The sequence below is a fragment of the Ambystoma mexicanum genome, chromosome 1p (genome assembly GCF_040938575.1).
Source record: "Ambystoma mexicanum isolate Mex_15411 chromosome 1p, UKY_AmexF1_1, whole genome shotgun sequence".
Lineage (NCBI taxonomy): Eukaryota > Metazoa > Chordata > Amphibia > Caudata > Ambystomatidae > Ambystoma > Ambystoma mexicanum.
Genome location: NC_090921.1, coordinates 306,321,127 through 306,344,347, shown reverse-complemented (window position 1 = coordinate 306,344,347; position 23,221 = coordinate 306,321,127). Strand labels below are relative to the sequence as shown.

Sequence of the window (23,221 nt, the reverse complement as noted above, 5' to 3'; positions counted from 1 at the left end):
GATACACATCTAACCCCCTGAAGTGATCAGAGCACACACCCACCGCAGCCCTAAGTCTCCCCTGTACCATATATTCAATGAAGAAACAACACCCATCAATCTGTATCATGAGGCACCAGGTAGATCAAACCCTTTTGTGGGGGGTGTGGGGATTAAGGCACCATGGTTTACTGTTCCTCGAGGGCAAAGTGTAAGCTGGATATATAGTTGGTAGCTGAACTTTATAGCACCTCCACCAAATGTCAGAGTTTAATGTGATTAGTTGTTTCTAGCCTTTTTTCTATGTTGTCAGAATAATGAGATTAGTTAGATGATCTGTGCCCGACGCCTCTGACCTTCACCCCTCCCAGATGAGCCAAGCTGACCCACGTGCTGTGAGAAGCAACAGCTCTGCACAAGCCAATCAAGCTGCACCATCCCATTATGGCCCATACTGTAATATTGTAGTGAATGAATGAACATGTAATATTCATCACCTATATTGTTCGTCATTGATGACGAAAGTTGTACATAAAATATGTTGTTTCTGTATTGTTGGCAGAGCGCTCTAAGAGCAGCAGAGTCCTCTGTGTGCATCTTTTACCTGATATAAACTTTGTTCAACTTGCAATCTATCACCTAGTCTCATTACCTCCTGGGGAGTGTCCATTTATTCTGAGTTTGGGATCTGCGTTTGAGGAATGACCACCTTCATTTGGTAACCCCTTAGATGTGATTGATCCAGAAAGACGCCCATACTCTGTGGCGAGATCCGGGGCACCCCCATCAAGACCACTGCCATCTACGGCCGACTATTATTTAAAATGCGTACGCTCCAGAGCAGGTTCGGCGTGTCCCAGCTTTGCAAATACCCAACTGCTTGCCGGAGCGGGCGACGGCTTGGTTGCGGGAGGTACCCCAATTGTGGATAGACCTTGAACGGAGGCTCTCGGACCACCACGGACATGTGAGTATCGATTGTAAGAACAATTAAAGGAGGGACGATTGGTGGGAGAAGGGTCAGATTTAAATAGTAGGGGAACGTATTATGGGTTGGATTGGGTGTGAATGAGATTGGGTAATTGTTGATTAAGGAGCCTTTTTCTTTTTTATATGGCTATTACGTTTTTATATAAGGTAATGAAATAAGATATAGGGAACCTCGTTCCGAAAGGGGGTGGAAGTCGGCGCTGCATAGTACTGTCTTGACCAGTGCAGGAATATAAGTATGGTAGTGATAGACGTTTTTTAGAGGTTGGTCCCAAGGGGCGAGGGTGAAGTGTGAATGAAGGGGAACATATTGTATTTCTGTAGAAGGGCAGAGGGTATAAAAGGTTATCATAAATACATGTTTCATGTTCTTCGTTGTCAGTAAAGGTGCGTCAGTTTGTCAGGTCAACTTGTCAATTGGTTCATGTTCTATGTTTTTGTTCTATCTGTGAAATGATCAAAGCAATATAAGGCACAAGCAAAATGTTTTGAAATACAATTTGATAGGTTGATACTAGAAATATCAAATTATTGAAGTATTCACAGTGGAGACTGACACACACACACGCACCCAAACAGTGGGAAGAAATCATGGGAGCAGATACACCACTCCTGCACATCTACCAACACCCCCCCTTGTAAAGTGAGAAAATAAAAAAAGTACCATGGGCAGTGGCTAGCAGAGATTAAGGGGGAAGTGTTGTCTTAAATATGGCCAGAAGGAGAGTCTTTCGATAAGATGGTGTTAGACCGCGTGGCGACATATTAAATGACGAAATATAAAGGGAAGCAGCTCCAAAATAGAAGGGAAGTATTGGATGTTCGAAGAAACGCCTCCTGCAAATAATAAGGAAAAAGAGTCACAACCTGTAGTGGCCACAATTCGGGAAGGCGGAGTGGGAAAGGAGGGAGAAGAACAAAAAAAGCTGTACCCATTGCTGACAAAACCTGCTGAGAGATATTGTGATCCGTTATTTCTTCCATAACCAAGTGCAACCATTACGCCGGCAGTAGCCCCCTTCCCTTATGACCCCAAAGGTTCATACGGTCCAACAAGCACACCCCCGACCCACATAGTATGCATCACTCAAAATTTAGAAGACCAAATGGCTAATACACAAGCAGAGTTCTCCCGACTAAGAACACTGGTGAAAATACACTACCACAGTCAGAGTAAGGGCCGACACCGTCGCAACAACCATTAAGAAACCCAACCATTATAGCAGAGGAAGAATGGAAGTCCGGGGACGTCCTCTTCCGCATCAATAGTGCCCTGGATTAGGATAGTGTGAATTGGGCAAGAAAGTGACTGGGTAAGTGTAGGGCACGGTAGTGTAACACCTGACAGTGGAGAAGAAGAAGAATGGTTGAGCAATGTTGATGAGTATGAGGAGGGAGCAACAGGAAAGGATCAGCAAGTGCAGCGGCAAACCCCACATGTGGAAGGGGATGAAGAAGGGTGGCAAGGAATGCTCAGGAACAGGAAAGGGAAAGGGAAAATAGCGCTGGCAAAGAAAAAAGGAACAAAGGTAAGTAAGGGCAGGGGGAGAACAAATCTACATATGCCCCGCATCCATAAGGCCTCACTACGTGCCTTGGGCGCGGATGCATAAGACAAATTTGTTGAAAATGCTACCTCCACTGTCTGGGGGTGTCGGAAAATGGATATATGCCTTTGAGAAAAACACAGCAGAGGTCCCATTAGAAATAGGGGATGTCAAGAGCTTGCTGGTATCTGCAGTGGGTGATCAGGCTGACGGGATATGTGTGAAGGCAGGGTTCCGAGGAGTAAAAATGGACTGTGACCGGCATGATGGAGTGTCATTTAATAACGTGAGAGCCCAGGTGTGGGATGCGGCTGCATACTAATTGATCTTTTCACAATTGACCTTGGGAGAATTTACCTAATTTAGAAGGTCAATAAGGACCACTATAATTAGGTCAGTTGTGCAAAAGGTCAATTGTAGAAGGTCCATTTGGGTAATACCTGGGATGCACTACGGAGAACCTTCCCTGATACCCCTGATTTACACTCAGTGATGCAATGCCCAATGGGGGACGAGGAACATGCTGCGCAGTTCATTCTTCAGGTGCTGGATATGTAAAGGGCGGAGACGGGCTTGCTTGGGACCAGTCAACCTCCCTTTTTTACTTTATTATCAAGAGAGGCCTCCCGAAGGAGGTATAGAAGTCCCTTGATAGAATTGCTGGGATAGATGCCAAAGGTTGGCAAGAAATACAAAGCATTATAGTACATCATTGTAGGAGGATCAAGGAAAGGGAGAAATAAATTGCACTTGTACAAAATAAGCTGTTGAAGGTCGTGGCAGTAACAGCTGCACTATCCCCAGAAAGGCAGGGAAACGAGGAGGAGGGTCCAACAGCGCTGGAGGCTAGGATGGCAGCCACATGGGCAATAAACGGTCAGGAGCAATGGGCTGGAGAAGAGCAGTATGGAGGGCCCCAGTAGCAAGGAAGGCGAGGAAGAGGTGGGTACCGGGGACAGAGAGGACAAGGGCCCAGAGTAGGAAGACAAGGAGTATGCTGGTCATGTGGGAGGGGGCCATTTTGCTAGGGAATGTTGTCCCCGTCCTATGGCATATTACTAGAGTCCACAAAGGTTTAAAAATGAACAGCAATTTGGCCATCCCCGCCCAGGGAGTCCATATAGGAGGTTGTGGACAAGATGAACAGACTGACACCCGGTTCGCACAAGGTCCCACACAACAACAATTAACGCGCCAAAGTCAAATGGGGGACAGACACAATAATCCTTTTGCCACCACCGCACCAGCACCATTTCAAGGAACAGCTATGGTTGGGGAAAACTTATTTTCTTTTCCGGGGACAAACACACACCCAGGTTAGGACAGCCCACAGAGAGGACTTGCGTGTCCAGTCCTAAAAACTACCCTATGTCCAGACAAGGAACCACTGGTGGGGTCGGAGATAGGAGACAGACAGTTCATCTTCATGGTGGACTCAGGAGCGGAAAAATGGTGCCTAATGAAAGTCAGATTTCGGCTGTCGGGCAAGAATTTGGAAACGCAGGGATTTTCTGGGGCTGTGGTCACCATTCCTTACACTAAAGATTTGGATGTAAAGATTAGGGGGAAAAACAGTGCAAGCACACCCTATTGTACCACGAAGAATCGCCGGTAAATTTGCTAGGGAGAGATCTCTCAGTAAGCTTAATATGACAATTTCCTTTACTGAAAGGGTATAGTATGCTCCACCCCAGGAATATGCCCAGTCCGGGCAATGCTGTTGATTAACACAATAGCAAATGAAGTAGTTGTCCGAGGAGTGCACACTAATGCAGATATGTTTGTGTATAGGATACAGGTCGTAGCAAGAGTGGTGTCCGAAATAACATGAAAGGAATGGAGAGTACCCTCTGACTTTGTTTTCCACCCTTTACTTGCCCTTGAAATACTGCCAGGTACCATTCTCTCATTAGATCTGCAAGGAGTACAAGCATTAGCTGGACGCATTGGGGCAATAGGTCTGGACACGCACGGATGTGAGTGGCGAACACTTTTGTGCATAGACCCAAACATAGCATTGCACAACCTGACAGACGAAGATCTGTCACTGACTATGACAATGATGGGGAGAGAAGAATGGAAATATGCATGCCATGCGATATAATGATCCAAAACAGGTGAGTAACAAACCCCCTCATGGCCATTGTCAGTGCTCCACTGTCATTTTGTGATGAGGATATGCAGCAGGTAACCAAAAATTTATGGACCACCAACCCCGACAATGTAGGGCTCTTGCACGAGGTAACACCAGTAAAGATTAAACTTAAACCCGGTGTGGTGCTACCCCGCGTGAGACAATATCGTCAAGCTAATTCAAGTACAAAGGAACTCTTTGTAATCTTAAAAGAACTGGAAGGCCCCATTCCACCAACAGACAATTGTCTGAAGGACAAACTGTAGTGTTCTAATTTGTATTTGTATTTGTGTTTATATAGCGCTTTAATCCAAAGCGCTTTACAGTTTAACAACAAGAATACATCAAACATGGAACAGTAGAAGCAATAACAATATACATGAATCAAACCAGAAAAACAGTATGTAGAACCATTTTTTTTTATTTTTTTTATTCAGGATGCCCTATCTAACAAGATCACCTGTCTCCAACACAAGAATTCTGAAAAAAAGCACACCTACCTGACTCAGACAGACCTGCCACCACCCCTTTGGACCCTATTAAACTTGCACAAGGTTTCAGTTTCTCAAGAGTCTCGATTCTCGAGGTTGAAAAAATCATCCTCTCATTAAAACCCTCAAACTGTCTTGGAGACAAGTGCCCAGCCCAAATTATAAAAGATGCCACAAGAGACCTCTCACCATTCATAACCAAGCTAATAAGTGCCTCTTTTGCATCGGTTACCATCCCCAGCAATCTAACGGATCATTCCGCTCCTTAAAAAACAATTGCTAGATCCATTCAGCCCTACAAATTATAGGCCCATCAAGACTGTACCATTTTTACTCTAAATATTAGACCGGGTGGCCTATCTCCAGATTCAGGATTACTTAGGAGTCCAATCAACTCCGGGGACTCCGCCAATCTGGTTTTAGACCCCAACACAGAACTGAAATAGTGCTAATCGATCTCAAAACCCAGATTGACGAGCTAAAGGACAAGGGGTGGACTGCCTTGCTACTCCTCCTTGATCTATCTGCGGCCTTCAATCTGGGAGACCATAAAATATTGTGCAACCACCTCGACTCAGCTGCCCACTTTGCACAAGATGCCATAGTCTGGATCCAATCCTTCTTGAGCAACAGGACTATGAGAATCTTCTCACCATTTGTGGCTGGAGACTCTATTCCTATCACATGCAGTGTGCCGCAGGGCTCCTGCGTTTCACCCACACTCTATAACATATTTACCAAGCCCCTATTTGGTAATCTGGACTGTCTGGGTGTCACCTACACCAATTATGCAGACGACACCCAGATCCTGATACCACTTACCGGGGACTATGACAAGGATGTGGCCTTAGTAAAAAAAAATGTACCTCAACATTCAAGCATGGATGGCAGTCCATGGTCTGTGCTTGAATGAGGACAAAACCGAGCTTCTCATTCTGGGGACCACATTCAACCTCAACAAACCTGGACCTAAATATATCTCTATTAACATAGACAGTAACTTCATCAAGGTAGCCAAAGAGGTTAAAACTGTAGGATTTTACCTTGACTCGACCCTTACCTTTGCCAAACAGGTCAATGCTATGGCTTCGACCTCTGCATATACTTGCAAACTTATTAGGGCAGGCAAACCCTTTCTATCCATGCTTAGCTGTACCACACTGGCCCATGCACTAATCTTGTCCAAGCTGGACTACTACAATTCCCTATACCTGGGTGCCAGTAAGCACTTGATCAATAAGATCCATATTCTCCAGAAAAATGCCTTGAGATCGCCACAGGGTATTGCCAAAAGAGATCATATCTCAGAAGCAGCGAGACAAAAAAAATGGCTGTCCGTCAGTGATAAAATCCAGCTGAAAACTTTGTGGTTGATTAACAAGTGCCTTAACAATGCAGCCCCACAGTACCTTATGGAAAGAATCAATAGAAAAGTAACCAGCGACCCATCAGATCTCCCAACCTAGATTGCCTAATCGTAACTAGATTCAAACTTACTAAAGCAGGAGGGCGTAGTTTCCTGGTTAAAGCAGAGCAGCTATGGAATTCACTCCCTCCTCACCTGAGGGCGGATCAAATATTTCCTAAATTCAGACATGCCACTAAATGGATTAGAGACAACGACTACTAACCTACTAACCTTAAAGCCTATCCCTCTATGGAAGTATCACAGCATCTCCCTACAGACCTGACTGCTTATAACTACTGCACATTCTTATTTAACTTACATATTCACATTGTAAATTATGTAAATTATGTAATTACACATTATGTGTTCTATCTTTATGTATATATTTGACCTACTGATCCCAAATAATTGTCACCCACTTGGGATCTGCTGTATACCTATGCATCATAGGTAACCTTAAGATGAACGTATTCTTGTATCCCACTGTCCCCTATGCCCTGATACCCTTGGGTCTGGTGCGCATTACAAATAAACAAACAAATGAAACAAACAAAAACAATATCCCCTGTCAAAAGAAGCATAGGAGGGAATAAAAGAAACAATACATGCATTGTTACAGCAAGGTATCATTGTGCCATCAAATTCCCCTTGCAATACAGTGTTTTATCCTATTAAGAAAGCAAAGGGAGGGGCTTGGAGAATGGTGCAGGATTTACGCCCACTTAATGACGTCATACAGAAAGAGATTCCCCTTGTCCCAAATCCTGCATCCATTTTGTGCATCATCCCAAAGAAAGCCACACATTTCACAATGGTAGACTTGAAAAATGCTTTTTTCTTGGTACCACTCGATCCAAGTTCACAATACCTAAGTGCATTCACCTTGGGAGGGAAAAGATATGAACATTGTAGATTACCACAGGGATACTGTGGAAGCCCAAGCATTTTCAACGGAATATTGCATGAAGATCTTGGCAATATTGATGTTAAAAGCAGAGTGATTCAATACATAGACAGGGCAGCAGCGGTACGCACAGTAGCTAGACCCCACACAGTGAAGGACATGCAAACATTTCTCGCCATATGTAATTATTGCCAAGCATGGATACTCGATTATGCAGCATATACTAGGCCCCTACTACAAGTACTGAAGGAAGCACAAAGAGATAGCACGGCTATTACATGGACACCGGAAATGCACACAGCGTTTGTAACACTAAAGGAACTTATCTCTACAGCTCCAGTTCTAGCGACCCTAGATTATGAATAGGAATTCTTCCTCTTTTCACACTGCAACTGGACACCCATGACAGCAGTCCTAACACAGAAGACATCCTTGGGGCACAAGCCGTTGGCCTATTACAGGGGCACCCTTGACTCCGTGATGCAAGGGCACTTCGCGTGCGAACAGACTCTCGCAGCCACTGCCTTTGCAATTGAGAAGAGCGCCACCATAGTAATGGGGTGCTTGGTCACAATGTGGAAAGCTCCTTGTTTGCAATTCTAGAACGATCTAAATCTACACTTACGACACAAAGAGCAACAGCCTATGAAACAATACTTTCTAGTTCCAACATTCACATTGTGCGCAGTGAAACTGTAAATCCAGCCACATTCATCACTGAACAATGCACAATAGAAGACATACAAAATCATGATTGTGCCACATACGAGGGGGAAGGAGGCAGCATTCCCAAAGCAAGTGAGAATGCCCTAGAGGGTGAAGTGTACTTTGTGGAGGGGGGGCGTGGCTAAAGGGCCATGGAATAGGAGGTGCTTTCCTGCAGCTCCCGCTGATCCTACGTGATCCTGGCACGAACATGCGTTTAAATGGACCCATTTAGCATGTAGTTACATCGCCTGCTACGTGAACACTAGAGGAACAGAAGGTGCTGATTCAGACATGAAACTGTGAAGCAGTTGGTGCACCAGAAGCGGGAGAAATCCAGCGGTGTACCAAATAAATTGCAACCAAATGGTGTCTCGCTTGGAACAAAGGACTTTACCATGGGAAGCGAGAGCCAGTGGCGTCTGCTAAACTACATTGTGGCAATATGCATAGCGGTCTGAGAGCAGTGCTGCACTTCCACTTGCCCGTCGGAAGGAAGACTCAGAGGAGCTGAATGACACCAGAGCCCATGTGAAGGTGATTACAGCGAGACAGGGACTGGAACGAAGTGAGGCGACACCGAAGAATGTTACAGCTCCACTCGTGCAGGCACAAGAGACACCGCAGTGGAAAGCGGGAGGCGAGCACCAGGAATGGAGATGACAAGGGTCTGAGCAGTACACCGTAGGAGAGGAGTGAAGAAGGTGCGCGCCCCCACTGCATATATTGTTACATGGCTGAGGAAGAACACACCACGGAAGATTGGCGGAATCTAGGCGGCGAGTTGCCATTGAGGCAAGGACAAAGAGTGGACCCCTGCAGTTGGGATCTGCATCGGCGGACCACACCGTGGGAAGCTATAGTGGCATCCTGGATACACGGAATGCAGTCCATAGAATGAACTAGAATATGCAGAACACGTAATTGAAAGGACCCAGCCCAGGTTGGCCCATTAAGAGGAGTGAGGCCAGCTGAAGTAGTACAGGCAACCAAAGGAACGTTTCTTTAAGGCCCGGCTCAAGTGGGGCATACAGTGTGCACAAGAGCAAAAGTGGCCAAAGAGGAGGAGCAGGGCTTCTGTAGGAGTGAACGCATCAATCTTGTTCCCCCATAAAAAGCAATTTCCTCTGCAATCCGGCCCCAAATGGAGAGGCACTTGTGGATAAACTATTAGGTAAAGCCCAAAGGCAATTTCCATCAATGCATCACCAAGACTAAGGCAGCAGGAGATGAAGACGTATGCTGAGAGCACAGTTATTCAGTAGTTGGGATACAGATGCTGCGTCTGCAGAGGGAGTACACTGCATGTCTGGGGCATAGTGGTTGTGTGGAGATCAATATAAATGCTGCCATGCACATGACTGGTACACAACGAGACTAGCAGAACAGGCTACTACCGACAGGGGTGAGATGTACTAAGGGTACGAGAAGGCAACCGGATAGACGTACTACACCCAAAGCTGGAATAAGACACACAAGGGCCCACAGCTGGCACAGATGGTATAAGCAAGTATGGCCTAGAAGGTTGAAGTGGAGGCAACAAGCTACTGAGCGCATGGACCTGGGGGTGACTGGATGTAAGGAGCACCGCTGAGAACAGGCAGGCACCACCCTTAATACACTATCTCCGTATCCATGGGGAGTAGATACCACAAGCTCCTCTGATTAAATTAAGGCACAAGCTGGACTCCAAAACTAAGTCTGCCAGCGGCAAGACGCAGAAACCAAATAGGGTAGTCTCACTAACACGGGGCGGACTCGGAGGCCAGCACAGTTCATAACAGAGCTGGGAAAGGAAGCTCATACTGCCCTACACGACGTCAACTATCCAGTGCTCCTCCCCGAGAGCAACGACAATTAAAGGATGGGGGCTTGAGACGTATGAGAACAACATAGCATTGTGAAGTAGACAATTAAGGACAACGGGACAGCGAGGGAGATGGCATCCAAAAACAGCAAGGTTAAGGTGAAGCAACCGACGATGGACATCTTTACCAAACCGCCACAATCACCGGACGTGGCCGCACATGCAAAGGGAGACACACGAGGGACAACCAGCCCACCACGTGATGATCACCAGATCGTGGAGGCCATAGCAGAGCAGAAATCCTCATGGGGGAACAAGATCGATGCGGCCATGGCGGAACTAAAAGCTGCACTGAAAATCAAAATTGATGCAGTCAGTGTGGACGTTAACCTCTTATGACAGGATGTAAGAGCAGTGGCAGAGCGCACGAATGGCCTAGAGAGTAAGGTGAAAACCAACACAGATGTCAGCACGACCAAGGTGGTTCATATATTGCAGCAACAGGTGCGCAATCTAGAAAGCCGAACAGAGGAGGGCGAGCACAACGTAATAACATACGGGTGGTGGGGCTACCGGAGGGTGAGGAAGGCATGGAACTGACAAATTATGTGGAGGATATGCTGATACAAGAGATAGGAGCAGGTGTGCTCACCCAAGGGTTCACAGTCGAGAGGGCACACAGAGCCCTAACTAGAAAGCCTCAAACGGGAGCCCCTCCCTGAGCGATCATCTCCAAGATACTGAACTATAAAGAAAAGATCCTAGAACATTTCCACATGGGTGGAACAATAAACAGAGCATCAGCAACTGTCACAGGGCCTCATCACGAGTTGGGCTGTATTCCCGGCTGTAATACCGCCGACTGCAATAACCCTAGCACCGACCGGTCTGGTGGTATTACCACCGGATCACAGGTTGGGCCTTAACGGTAATTCCCCATTCCTGATTGGGACCATTGGATCCAATGGGGAATTCTCAGTGCTAATACTGCGGGCTAATACAGCCGGCTCTAACACAGCTGAAAACAGGGATTTTCACCTCCAGAAAAAAGCTGGAGCTAAAACAGCCGATTTACCTCCCAACTCGTGATAGGGCCAGCCCTTAAATGCGGCTGTAGTACTGTTACCACCGTATTTAAGGGCTACAGCCCAACTCGTGATGAGGCCCACAGTGTACCCGGACTACACCATGCTGGTACAGAGACAACGTCTACACTGTTTGACTGTAAAAAGACGGCTGAGAGATTCTGGTTTTAAATAAATGCTTCTGTATCCTGCAAAACTGAAAGTCTTACACAAGGGCAAGGCGTTCTTCTTTGAGACACCCGAGGAAGTGGCAAGCTGGTTGGACACACAGGGTTACCCAGCTGATGCAGGAGGCCAGGACCAGAGTGGACAGGATAAGTGAACCAGCTTCCTACTGTTGATTGACTAGGCCGATGTTGATTTAGCGGCTCCAATACTGACATGGGTACAGGGTAGTACTGATACCCAAGGCTCACTGGGCACATAAAAAAGAATGTAGATACTGACCACTGTATGCACGTTTTATGTGGACACCTGGACCTGAATTTAACACATGATAAATGTCATGCATAAGTGGGTGCGAGATGCAGGCGTGCGTAGTATACGGTGGCATTAGTGCGGGAGATGCGGAGGAAGCGCGTTCTTACTCCCAGTAGTTAGTTTAGTTGGAATACCAGTAGTGTGGTATCCCCCTGCTGTGTTCCAAGTACTGGCAGAGGCCAAGAAAGGACTAAATGCGGGGTAGCCTGAGATCCAGGGATGGAGCTGGGCATCAGTTGGGGATGGGTAGGGTGGGGGGTGTTAAATGAGTTGGGGAGTTTCAAGGGGTGTTAAGAAAAGTTGGGGAGCGAGCCTACGTCTATAAATCGCTGCACATGGAACAGAAGACAAGGGAGGAATAAGGTCATGATGTATCTGAAGAGACAGAGGATAGATATTGCTTTATTGCAGGAAACTCACCTGACAAAAGAAAAACAGGAGGTGGTGGGGAGGAAATGGAGAAGGACCACCATAGGAGCAATATATTAGGTGTATGCCAGAGGGGTAATTACGTGGATAGCACCGCATGTCCCTTTTAAGCTGTTACAGTCTACCATAGAGCCAGATGGGAGGATGGTGCTGATAGGAGGACTAGTAGAAAATAGAGAGCTGCGCATTATCAACACGTATACCCTGAACCATGATGCTACCGGCTACTTCAGAACTCTATACAGCAAGATCAGCACAAATATTGGGGGGCAGTTATATGGGAGGGGACATTAAATTGCACACTAGATTCCGGGGTTGACAGATCAGATGAGAAGATGGAGAGGCATACCCTGGTAGCTAAAGCCCTGAAAACCATATTAGATGATTTTCGACTAGTGGACATGTGGAGGATGCACCACCCACAGGAAAGAGAATATTCTCACTACTCCGCCCCACAAAACCTGCAAACGTGATTGGACTACTTATTTGCTGCTCCGTAGTTGACAGGGGAATTAGTACAATTGGAATACAAAGCCCTCTCAGACCACTCGCCATTGATTATGGCATGGCAGTACTCGCCGCCCAGAGCACGTATCCCGACATGGAGACTTAGGGCCGAAGCTTTGAACGACACAGTGTTCAGGGATGACCTGAAGAAGGAAATAGAGGAATACTTTGAACACAACATCGGGAGCGTAGAATCTGCTGGCATATTATGGGAGGCATTTAAGGTGGTGGTGGGGGGGCAGCAATATCTAAATCCAAAGGCCTACAAGATGTTATAATTTATGAGTTACTCGAAGCAGATAAGAAACTAGAGAGACTAATGCGAAAAGGTGGGCATTCCCCAGAGGAGGCTGGAACCATACGACAATTACAACAAGATTGCAGGGAGTACTGGGAGAGATTATGCAACCTGAACTATAAAAATACGTCGAAAGGCAGCATGCGGTGGGAGACAAGCCGGGTAGGTTGTTAGCCTGGTTGTATAAGAGTGAGACATCCAGACAAACAATTAGAGCGGTACAGGGGATGGATGGGCAAATACTAGATACCCAGGAAGGAGTTCTATCAGCGACTGTATAGGGATGTTGATGAAGGAGAAGAGACCAATGTGATGGAAACATTGAAGGACATCGGCCTTCCTGAACTGGAGGCAGCAGAGAGGGAGAACTTAGAGGTCCCAATTCTGTTTGAGGAATTAGAAGCAGTGATCAAGCTCTTACCTACTAGTAAAGCCCCAGAGGTGGATGGACTCCCTAGCGAGTTCTACAAAATGTACAAGGCGGTGTTGCTCACTCCACTATTAGCAATGTTAAATGAGGCGCTAGGTAGGGGGACGCTGCCGGAATCTCTGAGGGAAGCAATTATCATCCCGCTCCTTAAGCCTAATAAACCATGCATGGACTGTGGGTCATAAAGACCGCTATCCATGCTTAATCAAGACAGCAAGATATTTATGGCAGTGCTAGCAAATAGGCTGAGACCGGTTATCAATAAACTTATACATCCTGACCAAACCGGGTATGTTCCGTGCAGAAGCATATCCTACAATCTTAGAAGGCTCCATCATGTTATTGAACAAACGGAAAGGGACCCCCAGGAGGTTGCAGTAATTTCATTAGATGCAGTGAAGGCCTTCGACTTGGTCAAATGGCCTTGGTTGATGGCGGCCTTGAAGGAGTACGGAGTATGGCCCACATACTTGAAGTGGGTCCAGTTGCTGTACAGTAAACTACTGACTCGAGTCAGGATGGGAGCGACCATCTCAGTACGATGGCAACTTAGTAGGAGCACTAGACAGGGATGCCCGTGGTCCCCAATGTTGTTTATTTTAGCACTAGAACCCCAGGCAATATATTTGAGGCAACAATATGGAGAGGTGGGGATCAGCACGAAGGGAGGGTAACATCTGATATCTATGTATGCTGATGATATGCTGTTGTATTTGAGATATCCTGAAGAGAACCTACAATATATTCTGGAAGTAATGGGGCGATAAGCAGTGCTGTCAGGCATAACAGTAAACCCCAAGAAATCATGTATATTTCCCTTGGGTAGGTATAAGTGGATACAGCGCGAGGAACTGCCGGTACTACAAATACAATGGGAGACTAGGACCTTTAGATATCTGGGGATTGATATATATCACATGGTCGAGGCAGAATACAAACAAAACACAGAGAAGGCGGTGGCTAACATTGAAAACAGTATGAGGTTCTGGGCCAAGCTTCCTTTGACCATGATGGGGAAAGTAGCATCATTAAAGATTGTAGTGCTGCCTAGGTTGTTGCACTTCTTTGTGTATATACCATATATGATACCTAAGCGTTTTTTTGTTAAACTCCAAAGTATATGTAGCGGGTTCATATGGCACAACACTAGAAACAGAATAGTACTGTGGAAACTGCAAAACACATATGATCAAGGGGGCATTAAATTGCACAACTTCGAGATCTACTATTTGGCTAATCAACTACAATATGTGGCTAGGTGGTTATCAGAAGACGCAACACCAGAGTCGAGATTGCTGAGGGCTGAATCTGTCCCGTTTTTCCTAAGCAAGATGGGAGGACAAGAATGTTAGATTTGGGATGGAAGATTTGACGAAGGGCTTGTCGGGTCATGGAGAACCCGACCCTGTGTTCCCCACAAATGCCGATAGTGGCACTGGATGGAGTAGACGAGCAATTGAGGAAGATAATCCGGAGGCATTGGGAACCGATTGGCATAGCAATGTTGGGGGATGTATGGCAAGACGGGAAGGCAGTGGAGTTTGACGTATTGGTGGAAGACATAGGTCTACACCAGGGACAGTATATCACTTACATTAGGTTGGTGTGGAAGATGAAAGACACTTGGTCCGATATAGTGCTGGAAGGTCAGCCCGACACGGCATTAGAAACATTTTATGATATATCAGACGGAGGCCATGAGGTCTCCCAAATTTATTAACTGCTGATGTCAAGGGTGGGAAAGGAGGTGCTCCAGTTGAGATGGGACTGGGAGGAGGAAGCTGGGGAATCTATGAGTGACGGGTTGTGTGTATGGGTTCAGAGATATCACAAAAAAGTGTCCAGGAACGCGAGGTTGCAACAAATCCAGTTATGCATTACTCATAGGGCGTATATGACCCCTCAGAGGATTGCACGGTTCAAGAATGTAGGAATACAAACATGTCCTAAATGCAGGGAACTGAACGCAGGAATGATACATATGTTCTGGGCGTGCCTGGAAATAAGAAGGTTCTGGAGGGAGGTGGCCCACCTTTTGACCACGAAAGGGATTAAGGTGGAGGTGGAATCTCTGTGGGCGTGCATGGTGGGGAGGTTTTCTAGGCCGCATAAGTTAGAACATGTGAGTAAACTCAAAGATTTGGCTTATAAATTTGCCAAGCGCAGAATTGCCATGGGCTGGAAAGCAAGCAACAGACCAAGGGTAGAAGTTTGGTGGCACGACCTTCAGAAATGGGTGGATGCGGAAACGGTGGTGTGGAGTGAAGCAGTCAACAGAGGGGGGGATGAAGAAGCGGAGACATTGATGGCCTGGAGGCACTTAGTAGCTACACTGTCTGAGTCTACCCTGACCAGCCTAGAAGACGATGATTCCTCGGGGGGTGAGGAGGAGAGGGTACCCCCAGATAGGGCGGTGGAAGATGGTGAGGTGGAGTAGGCTCAGGATAGGGAGTAGGGTAACGGGAAAGTGGTGTACATATCATGATACTGCACATAATACTTGAAAGCTATGATTGATGTACACTGTCTGTTTTTTTTGTTTGTTTTTGTTTGTTAAAATCAATAAAAATTGTTTTAAAAAAAATATGTGCTTTGTGGATGGGTCAGAATCCATTTGCCCGGAAACAGGTGAAACAAATGTGGGTGCAGCAGTAGTAAGGTTGGAGGAAGGGGAGTATGAGGTCATCATACACATACTCCTGCCAATGCATTACTCAGCACACACAGCAGAGCTCGTAGCACTAATTGAAGCATTGCATGCAGCAAAAGGATGTGCAGTAACCATTTATTCAGATTCGGCATATGTAACAACTTCGGTACATGCTGGGTTGTCCAGGTGGAGGAAAGAGGTTTTAGAAGGGCAGATGGGTCCCCAGTACAACATGATGAACTTTTAAACGAACTGGTAGAAGTCCCATCAGTAGTTACCCTGGTAAAATGCCAAGCCCATACTAATAACAGTGACGTAATCTCACTGGGAAACGCGACAGTAGACGCGGCTGCAAAGCAAGCAGCGTAGTTCCAAAAACCCCAAACAACAGAGTATTTGCTAAAAGGCAACATGCAAGAAGAAAAGGAAGTTTGATACAATTCGCTGCCCATTAGACAAATAATTGAGCTACAGAAAAGGGCCCCAATTAAAAAACAAGAGATGTGGTCCAAAAGGGGTTGTACACAGTCACCCACTGATCTCCTTTGGCGGCAAAAAACAACAGGAATGGTAGTAATGCCTGTGGAATTAGCAGTAGTAAGGTTGGAGGAAGGGGGGTATGAGGTCATCATACAAAATGCATTACTCAGCACAAGCAGCAGAGCTCAAAGCACTAATTGAAGCATTGCATGCAGCAAAAGGATGTGCAGTAATCATTTATTCAGATTCGGCATATGTAACAACAACGGTACATGCTGAGTTGTTCAGGTGGAGGAAAGAGGTTTTAGAAGGGCAGATGGGTCCCCAGTACAACATGATGAACTTTTAAATGAACTGATAGAAGCCCCATCAGTAGTGACCCTGGTAAAATGACAGGCCCATACTAATAACAGTGACGTAATCTCACTGGGAACCGCGGCAGCAGACGCTGCTTCAAAGCAAGCAGTGTTGTTCCAAAAAACCCAAACAACAGAGTATTTGCTAAAAGGTAACATGCAAGAAGAAAAGGAAGTTGGATACAATTCGCTGCCCATTATACAAATAATTGAGCTACAGAAAAGGGCCCCAATTGAGGAACAAGAAATGTGGTCCAAAAGGGGTTGTACACAGTCGCCCACTGATCTCCTTTGGCTGCAAGAAACAACAGGAAAGGTAGTAGTGCCTGTGGAATTATTACAGCGTGCATTCCAACAACTACATTTTCCAGCACACACAACAAAACAACATATAGCTGCTGACATCCAGGAAGACATGTTTGTCCCAAATCTCCAAGAGCACCTTGCCAAAAATGACAATTGAATGTGTAATTTGTCTGACATAAAATTCTGGGATGACCCTCAGGACACTGCCCCGCCCCATCAGACCTTTCCGTGAGCTGCACATTGACTATGCAGACATGGGAGAAAGGTGCAATGGAGCGAGATACTTGATAGTGGTGGTCTGCCCCTTTTCACGCTGGGTGGAAGCAGGGCCCTGTGCCCACCCAGATGCGAAATGAGCTGCATCATTTTTGGTGAGAGAAGTGTTCCTGCGTTGGGGCATTTGTGATGTCATACGCTCTGATAATGGAACGTACTTTGTTAACAACCTCTTTAAAGAAGTAATATCCCTACTAGAAATAAAACACAATTGTCATGATTCCTGCCCCTCATGTCCCCAGCCCTCCAAGATGTCAGGCTGGAGCCAGGCGCCACAATCACCTACATGGCCCTCAAGGACCTCTCCATCCCTCCAAAGACCCACTTGGAGTCAGACTTGGCGCTTGTGGCACCAGACTCACTCACTATAGGATAACATTGGGGATTGGACTTATAGTGCATTGATGGGGTCAAGATGGATGCCCCCACATATTTCGGTTCCCAGAACTACATGTCCTGTCTAGTCTTTTGGGTGTGGTGCAGCCCAGAGACACCTGGGATAACCAGAAACTATTTAAGCCACGCCCAGGCTGAGAAACATGCTGTGTGTTTTCTGCACCTGCAGCGTGACACTCACCGTGTTCGGATCGGTCTCCAGTAGGCCTGCATCTTTATTCTGCGCCCAGCTCCTGCAAGAACAAGAACAGCCTTACCTTGCAGCGCTTCTGCCCATCATTCATCGCTTCTTCTGTTCTGCGGGCATCTTCGGCGGTGTCATTCCCATCCTGGCACGCTGCTTCCTAAGGGAAGGGGAAAAGAACAGAAAAAAGGCATTAGTAAGCATTCAGAAAATCTTTGCTTATTTTTAAAGACTGTACGAGCTTCAAACGCTTACCTGAATCCCAGCCGCTCTGGGGGAACTCTGTCTCCGGAACTTCTCATCCATCTGCAAGAGGGAAAAGACACTCCAGGTTAGCGTGGAAACATCTAGAGGCACCGCATACCGCGCTTACCCACCGCATTTGTTCTTCATAACCGGCATCCATGCTGAAAATGTCGCAGAAAAGACACAGAAAAAGAACTCGGTTCAATGCAAATACAAAAGGGGTGCATCGCGCATCGCGCTCTCACTCACCTTCAGCGCTACTCATCTCAGCAACACGCCGCCATCCCCGGACGCCGGCCATCATCTAAGGAAGGAAAGGAAGTTAGAGAACTGTTCAAAAGACTCATTATACTTACCTGTCCGTCTCTTGCCAGTGAAGTAACTAGGCAGCAACGAGCCTGCATCAATCAACGCACCCCTGTGCTGAAAGCAGGACGGAGAGCACACTATCCAAGAAAACAAGGTGAGATTTGGATCAAAGGGAAGGGTTGGACCCCGGGGTAAAAAGAGGTTCAAGCACACAGAGACAATAGAGAGTTGGACTCTACCAATCCTGTGTTTCAGGCCCAGTCTCCAGTCGAATAGCCCCCAGGGAAGGGTTCGAGGTCGTAAGAGGTCAGAACAGACTGAGTGATGTCCCCGTGGATACCAGGTGAGCGTTACAACTAGGGATTTGACGTAACCTTTGTAGGACCCCTCTGCCGCATTACGCCGTCCTTTCTTAGGGCCTTCTGGTTCTTGAGGTGTTACGCTCACCTGATATCCCCAGGGGCGTCTGGAAGGCTCTGAGATCTGGAACCCTGGATGCGTAGTTGCCCAGTGCTGAATAATGAATCTGCAATTACAGAAGGGAGGTTTTGTGATAACTGTCTCTAATTGGTGAATCTCCCACCTCCCTCTGACCGATTCCCTTCCCACTGGGTTCTTTTCTCACCTTAGTTATTGGCAGGGTGAGCCATCCGTCCTACGTTTCTTGTGCAGGGGCGCTTGACGTTTGTTGGCGAGCTGCCCGAGTTGCTTCACTGATGCAGTACGCCTTCCTTGGGCCCAGGCCTGCTGGGACCCCGAATCTGATGGTAGGCAGGTAGGTTTGTTAATTGTAAGTCTTTGTTCTGTGTATGGTGGGAATTTGTTAATGTCTTTATCTCCTTCTTTTCGGGTGCGAAGGTCTTGATGCTGGTGTGCCCGATGGAGAGGCACGTTTCTAGGTAAGAGAAAGCACGAAGCGCTGTGCCTCTATTTGCTTTTGAAGCTAACCTGTGTTTTCTTTTTCTCCTCACAGGCCGCTGTGGTGCTGCGAGTGGATGAGAGCGTGATGAAAAACAGGCCCCCGGAATCCTTTAGGGTAGTACAGCGCTGTGCGGTTGTTTAATATTGAAAGCGAACCTGAATATGTCTCTTTTCCTTTGTAGATGTTGCTGTGGTGCTCCGGATGGAAGTGTGGCATAGCGCAATGGAATTCAGGTAAGACTGATGGAATTCGATGTTTTGGAAGCACGCATTCTAATATTGTTTTTCCCTTTCTCGTTATTGCAGGTTGCAATGTTCGAACAGCAGCTGTGGTAGCGGATCGCCGGAAGTCCTTAAGCTAGTACTCACAGGTGAGTGATGTTTCTTCTTCTCTCGGTTTCCACAGATTGCAGCCCAGTTGAGATGCTGAGGGCTGGATGGTGTTTTCTAAGGTAAAACAGAATAACCTTGTTCTTGTTCTTGTTCTTACAGGATTACAGGAAGATGCTGAAGACCAGGAGCTGGACACGGTGAGCGTCACGCTGCTGGTTGCAGAATAATACAAAGCATGTTCTGCAGTCAGGGTGTGGTTTATATAGCCCAGGTAAAGTAATACCAGGGAAATATTGCAGGTCGCAATGTTCGAACAGCAGCTGTGGTAGCGGATCGCCGGAGGTCCTTAAGCTAGTACTCACAGGTGAGTGATGTTTCTTCTTCTCTCGGTTTCCACAGATTGCAGCCAAGTTGAGATGCTGAGTGCTGGATGGTGTTTTCTAAGGTAAAACAGAATAATCTTGTTCTTGTTCTTGCAGGATTACAGGAAGATGCTGAAGACCAGGAGCTGGACATGGTGAGCGTCACGCTGCTGGTTGCAGAATAACACAAAGCATGTTCTGCAGTCAGGGTGTGGTTTATATAGCCCAGGTAAAGTAATACCAGGGAAAGTAGTTCCAGGCCTGCTACACCCTAAACATTAGACTGCATGGCTTGGTTCTTAGAACTAGACTGTGTGGGTGCTTCCATGTTGGATTTAAAGGCCCATGTACATAAATGGGACCTAGTTTGAACAGCCCTTCCTTCCTACATATGAGCCTGGTGCCAAAGGCACCAGGACTGGCTCCAGGAGCCCTTTTGCAGTGGTTTTAAGGCCCTCAGGGTTCTGGTAGGAGCCTGCTTCTGGCACAACTTGTGCCCCCTCACAGTGGTCATGACATGAGGTTTCAAAACAGGTCCCGGTCAGAGTCTTTAGAATGAGTGCCCACATGGTGCCAGACCTCTCTGAACCTGGATCTCAACTTTCTTTAAAGTTCAAAACATACACACAGGCTCTTTGTCTCTCAAATTCCTTGCGTTCATAAATGTTACTTCATGCAACCTTGGGCTCAACACAGTTCGATTTGCTATCAGTTTCCTCTGATTCACCGGCTGTGCTGAACCCGTTCGCTTCTCTGATCTCTGGAGTCAAGGATAGTACCACGGTAGCTAGATTGCTTCTCCGCCTGCATTATCAATGCGAGAGGCCCCTCTGTACCGTTGACATCTGCTGCTCCGCATGCCAGCTGTAATCCCTGGCCTTATGATTTCTCTTTCAGAGGTTTTGCGGACATGAGTTGAAAAGTGCAAGGGCAATTTGCCCTTTGTCGTCCTTCCAGGTCTCACCACCTTTCTTTTGAACAATTTTTATTATTTTAAAACAAACAACACACCAAACATTACAACCATTTAGGACGTTCATAATCAATAATAAGGCCTCACATTATTCAGTGTTATCCTCTGTCCACCCCCCTCCCTCCCCACAAACTCGAGCCGATTTTTCCGAGCCATCTGCATAAGCATTTTCAGGTATCTCAATTCTTGTCAATTCGTTTGAGTCCTGCGTTTCATGATTGACCTGGTGGGGGTTTGCCATAGAGGTTACCAGTTGTCTCCAGGCTATCAGGGGGCCTACTTCCTCCTCTCCTCCCCTAGTGCCTGCTTCGTACCATACCGTCGTTTCTGCTTCTGACCATTTCAGGAGGTCTGCCCACCACATCTCCACTCTAGGCCTATGGGCCGCCTTCCAGCACATTGCAATTCTGCGCTTGGCCAGGATATAGGCCAGGTCTTTCATCTTGCTAATATGTTTTAAATTACATGGTCTGGGAAAAACCCCCAGCATGCATGCCCAAGCAGACCTCACGTCAAGCATCACTCCCCGACTGGCCATTCTCGTCTTTATTTCTTCCCAGAATCTCTGCACCTCTGGGCAAGCCCAGAACATGTCCAACAGCCCTGCCTCCTCCACCCCACATCGGGGGGATTTCAGTGCAGCCGAGCCTCCAAACCTGGCTATTCTGCCGGGGGTCAGATAAGCTCTGTGGGTGACATACAGCTGGATCTGCTGGAGTCTTGCATTCCGGGACACCTTCTTATGATACCTCTGGGCTCTATCCCACTGTCCCTCTGTCATGGATTCTTCCACGTTCTCCTCCCAGACGAGCCTCAGTTGGAGCAGCTTCTTCTCTGCCTTCGCACGCAGGAGCTCATATATCCGAGATATTTCGTGCCTGCCCTCCGAGACATCATACATCATTTCTAGGGTGGTATTGGGTTCTTCCGCCAGTACCGTCTCAGGCCACCTCTCCCTCACCCGTTTCATGAGCCTGGTTTAAGTAATGAATTGGCTTCTATGCACCCCTGTCCCCTCCTGCAACCTCTGGAATTCCAATGCCTCCCCCTCCTGCCATATTTCTTTGAGGGTGGCAAGGCCCACCGGTTCCCATTATCTGCAGACCCCTTTGAACAGGTGGGAGTCTTCCCCGCAGAGCACCACCAGCGGGACCTGCTGAGAGAGCGGGTCTGGGTCGCCTACAGTTCTCCATGCTCTGCGCCAGACTTCCCAGCCCAGCACCAGTAGTCTCCCCATCTCTGCCATTTTTGATTTATGCAGCCACACCGTCTCCCTCAGAAAGTTTGGAGCTGCATCCCCCTGCAAAAGCCTAGCCTCTGCCGAGTCCTCTGCAGACACCCACCTGGCCACATACAACAGCTGTCCCGCCAAGTAGTACAAATTCGAAATTCGGCAGGTTTATGCCCCCCTTGTCACATGTGTTCTGTAGTTTCCACAGGGCCACCCTATTTCTGGAGTTATGCCAAATGAAGCCCCTGGACAGGCTATGAAGTCTAACAAAAAAGCGTCTGGGAATCAAGTACGGGACGTTCACAAAGAAATGCAAGAGTCTAGGCAAAACCACCGTTTTAAGCAATGCTGCTCTTCCCATCATAGAAAGGGGTAATCTGGACCAGAACACCATGCTATTTTAATACCTTCAATTGCTTTCTCCGTATTGTGTTTGTGCTCTGTCTATATCTTATGGTAAATATTTACGCCCAGGTATCTGAATGTCTCGGTCTGCCAGGGTATCTGCAGGATGGGTAGCCCTTCCAGTGGGATACTCCTATACCTTCCCAAGGGGAACACACTAGACTTCCCGGGGATCACCGATATGCCCGAGAGGGTGGCATAGCGATCCATCACCTCCAGCACATATTGCAGATTCTCCTCCGGGAAGCGCAAGTAGAGGAGCATATCATCTGCGTACAGTGATATCAGGTGTGTGCCTCCCGTCGTACGAATCCCCACCTCTCCGTATTGTTGCCTCAGGCAGATTGCCAGTGGCTCTAATGCTAGAATATATAACATGGGCAACCAGGGACATCCTTGTCTGGTCCCCCTACTGAGTTGCCATTTATCTGAAATTGTAGTCCCTGTCTTAACTCTTGCAATCGGGGAACTATATAACATCTGGGCCCATCTAATATATCCTGGTCCCATCCCATATCCTTTCAGGGTCGCCAACAACCATGGCCACCTTACTGAATCAAAGGCTTTGACCGCATCCAGCGACAAGATAGCCAGCTCGC

At 47.1% G+C, this 23,221-nt stretch overlaps 1 protein-coding gene across 4 annotated transcripts in view; it reads left to right on the top strand.

Moving 5' to 3' along the window:
• ARID3A (AT-rich interaction domain 3A) overlaps positions 1-23,221 on the top strand; it is a 650,673-nt gene that overhangs the window by 142,743 nt on the left and 484,709 nt on the right. For 2 of the 4 annotated variants that reach the window (XM_069647554.1, XM_069647545.1), the window contains exon 3: positions 710-946. The exons of the other annotated variants lie outside the window; for them this stretch is intronic. The gene's annotated coding sequence lies outside the window, so the exon portion shown is untranslated. The remainder of the gene's footprint in view (positions 1-709; positions 947-23,221) is intronic. 4 annotated transcript variants of the gene reach the window in all.